At 38.9% G+C, this 12,678-nt stretch overlaps 1 protein-coding gene across 1 annotated transcript in view; it reads left to right on the plus strand.

Annotated features, from left to right (window-relative positions):
* Positions 1 to 8,825: 8,825 nt before the first annotated feature.
* Positions 8,826 to 12,678, plus strand: part of LOC150082659 (lipase member H-like) — a 30,594-nt gene continuing 26,741 nt past the window's right edge. The window contains exon 1 of the mRNA XM_090377570.1: positions 8,826 to 8,931. The gene's annotated coding sequence lies outside the window, so the exon portion shown is untranslated. The remainder of the gene's footprint in view (positions 8,932 to 12,678) is intronic.

Raw genomic sequence — 12,678 nt, forward strand, 5'->3', positions numbered from 1 at the left:
CATATCCAAGGCATAAGAAATACCTAGAGCTATCGTCAACGGCCTATGCCTGTTGGAAGAAAGAGTCAAGTAAATTCTATCCAATGTAAGAATCAGTTTATACAATTGCGGAGAGATACTAACTACCCAATGCCCTGTTATAGTGCTTCTGTACTTAGTTGCAGATCTGAAGGTTATATCCTTCTTGACTTCATCCCATGTAATACCAAACTCTTCTAAATTCTTACAATATATTTCTTCTAATATCTCATCATGGTTCAAATCTTTGGGAACATCATAAATGATTATGGATGCATTATCTTTTCTGGGAACCACAGTGGCAATTCCTGCTATAGCTAAAGAATCGGACGTTGAATTATTTATTAAATCAGCTTTTGATGCTGTTTCTAATAAAACTCCTTTGTTGCGAACTAATTTTAATGACTTAACTTTGATCGGCTTAAATTCAGCTTTCATTGTATTCGCAGCATCAGACTCAATCATCAGAAATCCTTTGTCGTGCCAGTTCTAAAGCTCTTTTATGTTCGCTGGAGTTGGGATCTTTAATAGAATTGTGGAAGTTTCTTTTGGGCCTTTTTTAATTTATACAACAAGGGGTATTCCTGTTTATTCGGGCATTCTGCTTAAACACGACCACTTCGGGCACAATGCCCACAAGATGGGGATGAGTGGGTACAGTACTGAGCCGTATCCCAAGCATAAAAAACACTTTGGTGACACTCATAAATGGCTGATGTCTATTGGAGCTACAGGCCAAGAAAATCATGTCCATAGTTGAGATGCATTTATAAAGTCGAGGGGTAAAACTGATTACCCAGTGAACATTCAATGATCGTATCGTAAATCTGAAAGTAGTATCCTTTCTGACTTCTTCTAGTGAGAATCTGTTGTCACTAAGATTGTTATTGTATAAATACTCAACGATATCTTTTTTACTTAAATCCTTAGGTGTGTCGCATATCACGACTGCTGGATTGTTTTTCTTGACAAAAAAAGAAAAACAAAAAAACGAAACAACAAATTCTCAAGTCAAGAATAAAGACTAAGAAAAAAAAAACAAAAACAAAAACAAAAATAATACTTATTCTTAAAAATAAAATAAATAAAACATTCTAGGTGTTTTCATTAGAATTGGGTTCCAATTCTGATGAAAAGTTGGGAATCGCATTGTGCAGAATTACTCGAAATTCATTGTATGAGGGACAAGAGTACAACACGTGCTGCCCATCTTCCACACCGCCACAATGGCAGAGTTCCGTAGGAGATAAGCGAAATTTAAACAGTTTCTTATTTAATGAACCATGTCCTGATATCAAAGAGGGGGTAAACAAGTCAAGGCTAAACCAGACCAGATTTTTTATACGTAAGAGAGTCAACTTCAGGAAAAACCTTACGCGTTACACTGCCCAGTGTTGTGCCATCCCACCTACTCTGCCACAAGTTGATCAACTCTTGCCAAATTCTTTGTCGTTCAGCTTTAACATCGACTTGAGTGTTAATAGAAATACCAAGGATCTGAGTGGGAATCTGACGTTTCAAGCGATAACATAAGCCTCTGAAAATTACGTAGAGATCGAGTGGTAACGACCCGGCTAAAACCTGTAAAGCAGGTGTTGAAACTGTTCGACAAATCTTCAAAATACAAAGTAACATTGTACGCTGGATTGACATCAATTTTGATTGAAATTGTACAGTCCGCACCCTATGGAACCAAGCGCCAGCAGCAGAGGCAACCATAAAGGTACTCTCCACAATAAAGGTACTCTCCAGCATGTCCATCCCTGGGCATTTCTTAACTTTCACTTGTTTGACCGCTGTGTCCAACTCGATGGCACTAAAAGGCTCAGTCTTAATTGAAGAAACATACAAAGAATTGGCAGAACGAATATTAGTGTGAAAATCAGAGTCGGAGCTCACATTGTCCTGTAGAAAAAGATTATCTAGAATAATGTTTACAGAATCCGTCCAGTTAGTGGTCTCCAGACCATTGTATATGATCGATCCATACACTTCTTGTGTAAATAATTTATTTCTTACAATTTTATAAAGTAGCCCACACGGTCCTGCATTACCAGAGTTGTACACAAATTCTGTCCAAGTTTCCTTCTTCCTGGTAGCAATTGCCTTCACATAACGTTTCTTGAGATCAACGTAATAATTAAAAAAGATGCGAACATCAGCCTGAGACAAATGACGATGGCGCTGATAGGTGCGTCGAGCGTGGTGGACCTGTTTCCGAAGCGAAGATAATTCTGACGACCACCAGGAACAAGTTCTGGAATTGACACGTTTTTTCCTTGATGCAGCTTCCCAGCTTCAGACACAGATGTGGCATCAAAATGAGAATTAGTCAGTTTGGAGAAATCAACATTTAAGAATATTCAAATACGCCCCAATTAATATTATTAATTGAGAAGCGAACGTACTCAAGCACACAGATACTCGAATCTGAGGGACGAGAAGGTATGGAGACCGAGAAAGATATTGCCCGATGGTCACTAGTTGTCCAGTTAGGCTGTACAGTGCAATCGTTGATAGCTAGATTACAGAAGGAATTTGAAAAAGTGATATCAATGTTTGATTTTCCGGAGAAGCTGGAGAACTTAGTGAACTGTTGAGGTCTGTTAAAAATCTTCATATCATTAGTAATAATAAATTCTTCCAGTAATTGCCCTCGAGCATCAGAGCGTGCACTAAACCAAAACTTAGACTTGGCGTTTACATCCGGTGTACTGTACAGATCTTTATGCAGATGGTGAAAATTTGCGACACATGCGTGCTATTGAGACAAGCACTGCTGGCACTGGGTAAGTGTAAGAAGGAAGTAAACACCGGAGGCACAAAACGGTGAAACTGCTAGCTTCAATAAGACGTCCGTCCAAGGTCACGGAAGGGGGAAAAACAGCCCCAGTCAAATTAGCGAGGATAGAGACTGTGGTGGTCAGGCAAAGGAGTGGCCATCTCCCAAAAGCGTCGGCTATGGCGCCTAAGCTGAGTGCCCAAAGAACAATAGCGGTGAGAGGAAAATGGAAGAAACTCGAAAGAGAGCTGCAATAACACAAAACTATGCTTACCAACAGAATCCTCAAGTTGTAATTATCTATTTAGGAAAAAACTGCACTTTTAACACGAAATAAATCCATAGTTCTAACACGATAATACAGGAGCTAAAAATAACGTGACCGCTATGCTACGAACCCCTGCGCACACGTGACATGACGCACCTTCTTGTGTAGACGATATATTCACAGGTGGGAATATATCGTCTATATATTCACACCTGTGATATATAACTGGCTCATTCTCTTTACAAGATCCTAAATTACCAAACTCGCCTACCTTCACTTCAATCAGCACTTATGACCTTCTTTCTCCCCTTTGACCACACCACACACAATGCTCTTTTCACTCAGTTTTTCTCTCCCCGAACTTCACACTACCCCTCAAGTTTGGCACGCCTCCCCCAACCAATCCTTCCCATCTGTTTAAATTTACGTTCCTTTCCATTTGCCAACACAATTCTCCCAAGCTGTCTCCCTAGCGTGCAAACTAACCCTTCTCTCGAACTTTCTTATTTTTTTTCTCACAGGCAGTATGACCCTTTCATGTACACCGGCAACCTCCAAAAACACTCATTTTCGTTTCACACCTTTCTCTCTAAAAGTATCCCAACACCCAAAAATCAGTCAGCCTGACACCGTTTTTAATTTTAAGCGAACACTGGACGTCCACTCATTTCCTGTTTTGGCTCCAACGGTGTCATAGATCAAAGGAGAAGCCTCGCATCCGCTTTACGTCTTATTGTTCTTCCTTAAGCAACCCCTTCACGCCCGTTCTCCAATAGCACCCCTCAGTCCTGCTGTCGCTGTTTGCTCTCTCGTATTATTTGAATTACTTGTTTACCCCTTTGCTACTATTCTCGATTCTCACGTTTAAACAATCCCATCACTAAATCTAGCGTTCTGCAAACTTTAACATTACTTCTAGCAAAACAATTATTTACTTAGTATTTAGTAAACTCTGTCGATACTTACCAGTGAAGAAACGAAGCACCTGAACGAATGACTATTTAATATTCAACTATACTGTACTATACATAACTTCAAATGTCAAAGGGTGACAGTTAAGCTAAGCTAACACGCTTTAGAGGGCTGGTCTCCTACGTGATAGTGTAGTATGGTTCAGAGCGCCTCCGTTGCCAGGTGGGTAGGAGGGACAAAGTGGTAGCACGCGCTTCTTGATTAGACTGGGGTTCGAGCCCGTCACCACCAAATACGGAGGATGTGGAAGGTCAAGAAATGACCACCGCATATCCCCGGAGTAATATGGCCTTAGTTGCTAATGCTCCTAAAAACCAAATAACAACAACAAGGGAAATTTAATTTCCTCTTCTCTAATGGTTCGCCTAAATTAAAGACAATTTCAGCCTACTCCGCATAAGGTGGTTAGATCTTCACTTTATTCAATTTCGACAAATGTAAAAGAAATTATTTGAAATTCCAGAAACAATTTAAAAAAATACAGAACAGAAACCAGTTTATTGAAGATCTCAGCAAATATAATCCCTTCAATTGTCTTTAAAGTTTTAAATGGTTCATCAGGAATTTCCATCTTACAGCAGTCTGTGAAATAAGAATTACAGAGGCCTCAACTTTTCACATTTAGTTCTGCGTACTAAATGGAAACGTTTTGTGGTGACTTCTTAATCATTTAGGATGATGTTGGTTATCGGAGACAAAAGAAAATTATGCCATTTACTGCCTATCATTTTGTGAGGAAATTTTAATCTTTGATTATGGCTTTGATATAAAGCAGTTTCAATTTCTGTTTTGAAAGGTAGGAGTGATTTACATTTCTAAAAGAATTGTCAAAATGTACTTTATTACTTGGTCACCATTCTGTAACTGCAAGAGAGTGCACCAATACTTTTGATCATCTAGTGTTCCACCTTAATAAGCTCCACGTTCTGCCAAAACTGATGTACCAATCAGTCAGAAACTATTACAAAAGCCGTCCTTCAAAACCCATCATTACTGTTACATTGAAACAGAATTGATATTGCAGTCGGAAACCGTCCCAAAAGCTTTCCATTGAAAACAATCAGTATTCTTACATGATATTCGTCATGATGGAGTAATAGTGTTATGAGGTTGTGTACATATTCAGTGATGTAACGTATCTACACAGCTACACTAGTCGGAATGATAGTAGGATGCCACATAGACATTGCAGCCGCTTTGAGGATCCATAGATCAACGGTTATATATTTTTTAAAATATAACCGTTGACCTACAGATCCCCAGGACATGGACAGTTTTTACAGTTGGAGTTCGGAGTTCAGAAACAGAGAGAAGCGTGAGAGATCTGAGAGGAAGAAGAAAAAGAGAGACGAAAAAGTAAAAGGAAAAGTAGTGTTATAAAAATTATCAAGTTGGGTTAGATTATAGATAATGAATTTTATAATTCTCATATTCAAACCTTAATAATTCACATATTCAAACTTAATATTCAAATCTTAATAATTCCCAATTTTCTCTGCCCGACATGCGTTTAATTCAGATAAAAAATATTTTTCATTTTATTTGTAAGAGTGTACCCTTAGAATACGTTCTGTTAATAATATATTCCAACGTATCATCCTGTTAACTCCAATGAATATCTTTCTGACATATCTAACAACGCAACTATTCAATTGCGAACCCTTTCCTTTGAAAACTGAAATTATATCGTTGTTTCGAAATTTGATAATGTGGATGTTTGCAAAGTTAGTGATGCAATACACGTGTTCTCTTCTCTGTCAGAATATCACATAAAATGGTAGTGTGGTCTAATAAGCCGAAAATTTAAAAAAATACACATATCGGTGGTATTAATAAATATTTAATGCTACCTAAATCTGGATAATATTTACTGCTACATAAATTTGAAAGAACTGGAATAATAAACACATTTTTCCCTATTAATTAATTTCAGATCCATCGATATGTAAAAGTAAAGTTACTCGTGACCGATATCTTTCTCTTTGACCTTGGGATAAGACCTGCATGTTTAAACCACTGCGATGACGTATGTCAGGTTCATCATCCTCCTTAGTGCAATTTGCGCGGTCTCTTTCTCAATAGCAAGTGTAAGAATCTGTTGAAGAACGATGTTCTTCACCATACACCATTCCATTGATAATAAAATTAACCTAATTTTAAAAATATATTACGCACCATTTGTTGGGTGACATGACTTTGTCCCCAATGGAGTCCATCTAGGAAGAAACAATATATAATAAGCGTTTAAAACTAAATATTCATTGCTCATAAATATTCAAAACTAAATTGTATCCCATTATTCTGTAGGCCTGACTATTCGTTTATATTTTGCATTCCATGTGTGGGATGAAAAACCAGGAATTTCAGAAGAATAAAACCTAGCAAGTAATCCGTCCTTGAACTGACTACCTTCAGCCACCTTTTGAAAAAAACGTCCATCAAAATTCCTCGCCTCATTGGTGGGAACCGCACTCAAGAGCCACTAGGCTACCAGCGACAGCTGAAAGGCAACATAATTAGCTGCAAAACTTCACTGGAATTCGAGTTTCCTGTACGTCGAACTAACTGCGGTATTTATTTTATTCTTTAATTTATTACTTTTGTAAATCAGTTCATATTTCGGACATTGTCGTTCAGAAATATGTACGCAATCTACTGACTCCACTGGAACTAGGGCAATCAAAACTGGAGGTGATTAATGGTTGTTTCCACCGAAACCTTTTTACTCCAGGAGGACTTTTACACCCTTGAAGTACTGCGTTACTACAGTGGGTAGATGGTGGTGAGTGCAAGTTTATTTGGTATTTCTGCAAACAAATTTTGGCTTTAAGGTGTCGGTTTATTTTCTGACTCTAATTTGCAAGTGTTCTATTCGCTTTGGCTGCTTTGCTCTTTGCTGTGAAATCTTCCCCTGATACTGACTCCCGCTGAGCCGTGGTTATAATCACTGTCCTACGCCCGAATGGTCGAAAAGGTCGGGGTTCGAATCCCATCAATGACAGATAGACGTTTTATGGGCCTTTTTCACTCCTTGGATGAGTTGGTTTCAGGCGAGCATTGCAAGCTTTCTCTCTGATTGACACATGAAAGAATGAGGGTGTAGAGGTATTTTTCACTTTATTTTGTTTACACTTTCGTTAAATTACAGAAGAACGGTGCTTCTTCACGTGTAGCCACATGCCATTGAGTAGCTGTACACTGTAAGATATAAGGCGTATTTCACAGCAGCAATTTTCATCACATTCTCTCAGTACGTTTAGGACAGCTGAGACAATACTCTTCGACTTTATCCTTTGGAGAGGCAAGTATCAGTCGTCTTCGAGTGTTTAAGTTATATTATTTTATTTATTTATTTATTTATTAAGCATTTCTTAATATTTAACGTTATGATTTTGGGTATATTGGAGCCACAGAAAGAGAAGTCTGCTTCCTTTAAAGGGAAATTTGAGTTTATTTGTAATATGAGCAAAATTAATCACAGCAGAGATATGATCTACTGGTCCAATTTGGAGCAGAAATATATTGTAATCTGCGGTTAGTTCTAAGTCATTTTATCTGTTTTTTTTAATTTCCATTTAATTAAAATTGGTCTGCATATTTATAAACTATGTTGTATGTTACTTCCAGAGGTGCTGTAAGCTGAAACCGATTTTTCCATTGAAATAATGATATAATTACAGACAACGTTGCCAAACAACCAAATCCCTCCATTACAATTACCATCCCAATTACAGTACTTGTACTCTTTCCAAAGTAATAGAGAACTAATTAACCGCAAACTCTTAAACTATCTGGAAACCTTCCATCGGATCAATGACCGTCCGTATGGATTCCGTCAGCGTCGATCCACTGGTGATTTTTCTTGTTTGTGTTACCCATCTGTGGACAAATTTAATGGAAAGGTTTAGTGAATTTCAATCATTTCCTCTTGACATCTCAAATGCTTTTGTTTGTGTTTCACACAAAAAGGTCTTCTAAATAAGCTTCCGTCTTATGGTTTGCCAAGTGTGTTTTGCAATTCGTATCCAGTTTTCTTTCTGACCCCTCACTGCCAGTGATGGTAGAGGGATTTCAGTCTTCTCACTTCTCCAATAATGATGGTGTTCCTCAAGGTCCAGTTCTTTCCCCCACTCTTTTTCTCTTGTATAGTAATGACTTTCATCCATTGATCGAATATCCTATCCATAATTTTACTGATGATAACACATCCCATTCCACTGCTTAGTTTGACAAATCTTGCCCAGCTCATACAGCGTCAACTTCTCGAATATCCACTACCAATTCCTTAAATGCTGATCTCCAGGTAATTATTCAGTGGGGCATTGGAGAATAAATTAATCGATCTGAATCCTTCTAAAACCTGATCCTGTCTTATATCTGCAGAAAATCTTTGAGTATCTTCAAAAATCTTCGATGACACTCTGATTTCTAGACAGGAGGGCAGGAGGGTACCTGAAAACTCCTGCAGATTTGCGGTTTCCAAGATAATCTTAATGGCGCGTTTCTCGCTGACTTCCACTCCACGTTCCATAGTGAAATCTTTCGTTTTGTCTTCTGCGCAATGAACTGCATATATGCACATCCTTGAGTATCTGCCCACCTGCTTTATGACTCACGTTGCAAACGCGTGATGCTGTTACTGAAAGAGCCATCTGTTTTACGAAATGGATAGGATTACCCAATATAAAGGTAGCTCAGTATATATGAAAGGCGTTGGGAGTGCAGGAAAGCTGCGTTTATATAACAGATGACGCACATTTTTCCTCAATGCGCATGAGCTGTTCCATTAACTGTGATCAATATAACGCATGCATGCTAGAAAAGTATTACACCATTTCTTACGGCAAGTAACCAGGTGACACAGTCTCGTCTTCATTCTTCTGTGATTTAGGTAAGAGCTTTATGTTTTACTTACTCTCTGTTGTGGAATTAGCTTTTAGATATTCTTTTGATCACAGCAGTTATGGTCGTTTCGTGGGTTGTACAATCAAATATTATTATTATCGGCCCAACATTATCTTGGACAATTCAATGGCGCCTACATCTTGAACGTTTTATAGGTATGACGCGCCATGTTCCAGCAAAACAATGCTTCGTCCTAAATAGGCGATCAGTGTCAAAACTTGGGTTGAAGAACACAATTTCCACTCTTCTGGCCGAACGGAGTTGAGAGATGAATCCGATTAAAGAACTTTGGAATTAACCTAATATTTCTGACCAAAGCAATACTTCTTCTTTCTACAAGCGAAATCGGCGCGGTAAAACAGTGGTTATAATCACTGAACTGCCCACACTGGGTGGAAAAGGCCCGAGGTCAAATCCGTCAAAGACGTGAGAAATTTTTATGGGCCTTTTTCAAAATGCAGTTGAGTTAGTCGGTCTCAGGCGAGTGCAGCATTGTGTTTTCTCCCGGAAACTAGAGTTTTTCGTCCAGCAAACAGCAAATTGACTTCAGAACACACTCAATTTATAGACATAATATATGCGGAAGAATATGATCTAAGTTGCTGATGCGCCTAAAACCCTAACACAACCATCAACCAACTGCTACGTATTTCGCGGCCAGTATCAGAAAGATTGTGGACCAATGCAGAAAGTGTTATGGCAAGTCATCGTCGGTTAAATAATTCTTTGAGAGGGCAGACTGTTGGACCACTTGAAGCCGGACAGTCTCAGGCGAAGATGGCACGTTGGCTTACTGTATCACGTGTCGTGTCATGGAAACGGTTTCAAGAGAAGAGAACCATGCAAAAAGAGCTTGCCAAAATCGCTCGAGGACTACGTCACCACTATTTGGCTCTGACAGCAAGACGGAACGCTGCGATGTCCTGCTTTTTATTTTTATTAATAGCAAGATACACAACAGGTTACCGTTCACAGAGTATCTGAGAGTAGAATAATGAACAGAGTCAATAGCAATCATAAGAAATCCAACAGGAAAATAAACATTGATATAGACCCAAATATTAAAGTCATATGTACAAAAGAGGTGCGCATTACGTTAAGATACCGCTAAGAAAATAATAAATAAATTAATTATAGATTACAAAAATAATCAAACAAATAATAAAAAAAACTACAATAATTAGATGTGAGTTTGTCACTTTGCAGTTCAAGAGAAGAGGCAGACTTGTGGATGGAGAGTCATTTGTCAATTTACTGATTTTATTCAGTGGACTGAACTTCATAAAATCCAAGGTCGTTGAGTCAAGGAGAAACAAGGTAAGTTCCTGACTTGTCTACGAGGAGCATGGAAGTCGATTTTATTAAGGATATCAGATGCTTCATACGTTCCACTGATTACTTTGGCTAGACGGCTGATGGCAGCAATAATTCTTTTAGTGCACAGAGGCTTTAGATGACAGTAATCGCACAGCGATTGCACTAAATGATAAAATAGAGGGTTACGGAACATAAGGTAACAAACAAAATTTTTTTGGATTGCTCCATGCTTTGTTAATTAAAGTCTTTGTGGAGAATTCCAGATGGGTGAGCTGAATTCAAGGATTGGCTGTAGTTTTTCAACTTGTAGGTGTTTCGTTTGATGAATCGCAGTGTTTTGAATGCTTTGCTGTTGATTTTAAGGACATGGGCATTAAATGTAGTACTGCTGGAGAAGAGAACCCCAAGGCATTAATTTGGTCACACCTTTCGATGATCACAGAGTTAATAGTGTACTCCAGGATGAGAAAGAGATTATTTTAGACTTCGAGAGGTTACCAGACATGTCATTGAGAGGTAGCCACAGAGAGAATTTATTGAGGGCGCGTTGAAGCTGTTGAGATTCGGTAACCTCCTTCACGGCTGAGTAGATCTGTAGATCATCTGCATAGAGAGCAACTTGAACATTGGAGGTGCAGATGAAAGAACGAAGGTCATTTATGAAAACAATGAAAAGTAGAGGACCTAGGGGGGGAGCCTTGTGGTACTCCACTTAGTGATGTAAATGGTTCGAGTTCACTAGATTGACGATAACGCTGAAAAGGAACGATTCATAATATAATTCCGTAGCTACGAGAGCAAAGGGCACTGTTACCATATACCTTAACTTTTTCCAGAAGCTGTTCGTGCGGGACTTTATCAAATGTTTTAGATATATCTGTGTAAACTGCATCAACATCAAGAACTTCAGAGGTGTGACTAGAAGCCCCAACAAACGGAATAAAGTTCTGTTCTGTGTTGAGTCCCGTTTTATCCTACAAACAGATTCTAGAAATTAATTCATCTGGAGATAACGAGGAATGCGGACCCATCTCTCCAGCATCAGAGAAAGGGACACTTAAGGTGGAGGCAGTATTCTCGTGTGGGGCGGAATAATAATCACCGGCCCACCTCTCCATGTTTTTGATAGGGATACCGCGACTGTGTAGAGGTACCGAAACAGATCCTGGAATCCTATGTGCCACATTTTAGGGGTGCTGTTTGCCCAGCCACGACAACGCCACTGCACATAGAGATCAAGTGGTAGTGCAATATCTTGAAGCTGAAGTTGTTCAACGACTGCCGTGGCCACCAGCACGATCACCAGACTTAAATCCAATTGAAGTGTGTGGGACGTCCTTGGGCGTCTCATTCAACGCCGACTGCCAACTGTTCGGTCACTTGGTGAGCTAATGCCTGCGCTGGTGGAAGAATGGGATTTGTTGCCACAGAATCTTATAGACGCCTTATACCGAGCATGGTTAGCTTTTGTCAGGCCTTTTTATCCTTTACAGAGGATCATATGCCGTACTGATATCATGTGATAATATTTTCGAGCATTTGTATCGCCTTCTGTAATGTGATCTTTTTGGTAATTCGCATACAGTCCTATATATGTCCGTTATACCTGTCCAACGTTTCTTGCTGTATCCTGATTTCATAGATGTTCTATGTTTCACAGCCATATCAAATTTTTTCTCCATATCATTGCAAGCAATAATTGTTACATCACGTTTTCTAAATGCTCTGCTAATTAGTCGATAGGTGTAGATACGCTCTCCAATGCAATTTTACAACGCAGTCCATTTAACCTTGTTTTGTTTTTCATTATCCCACTGGCTACAAATAAAAAAATACACAGTACGCACTTTTGGTTGGAAAAATGGTTACAACTGTTCTCTTTCCACGCCCCGCAGAAAAATTGGAGATCCATTTTCAAACGGAAACGTTTTGCGATTTTCTTACTGTGGCTGAATTAGGGGGTTTTGTCCAAAAACAAACATCGAAACTGACCATTTAATACGCGAAATTAATTTGTTGATCACTCGGTTTTAGACAACAACCATCACCTCTCCCCACATAAAACTCATATGATTGTGGTATTAAAGGAAAGGAAAGAACATGTACTGTGACAGATTTCCTTTGTAATATAGAAATGAAAAAAGCGCGTGTCGCCAGGATGTTGTCCTTTTATGGTGTTATCCATATCACAAATATCTTTGTAATATAGAAATGAAAAAAAGGCTGATTCTCTTTAGAAAATACAGCTGCGAGTTACAGGCTCTGAAAAAATGTCATGCCCCAGACCAGAGCAGCAAAGCAACGGGCAGAAAGTGGCAGGAGTGCTGTGACTCGGGGGAGAACTGAGGAGGACGATTCTACAACGCATCACAGCCTAAAAAAATGTGCAACTTGAGAAATGTTTGCCGAACTATCT

The sequence above is a fragment of the Mastigoproctus giganteus genome, chromosome 7 (genome assembly GCF_048544385.1).
Source record: "Mastigoproctus giganteus isolate SK-2022 chromosome 7, ASM4854438v1, whole genome shotgun sequence".
In the NCBI taxonomy this organism is placed as follows: Eukaryota; Metazoa; Arthropoda; class Arachnida; order Uropygi; family Thelyphonidae; genus Mastigoproctus; species Mastigoproctus giganteus.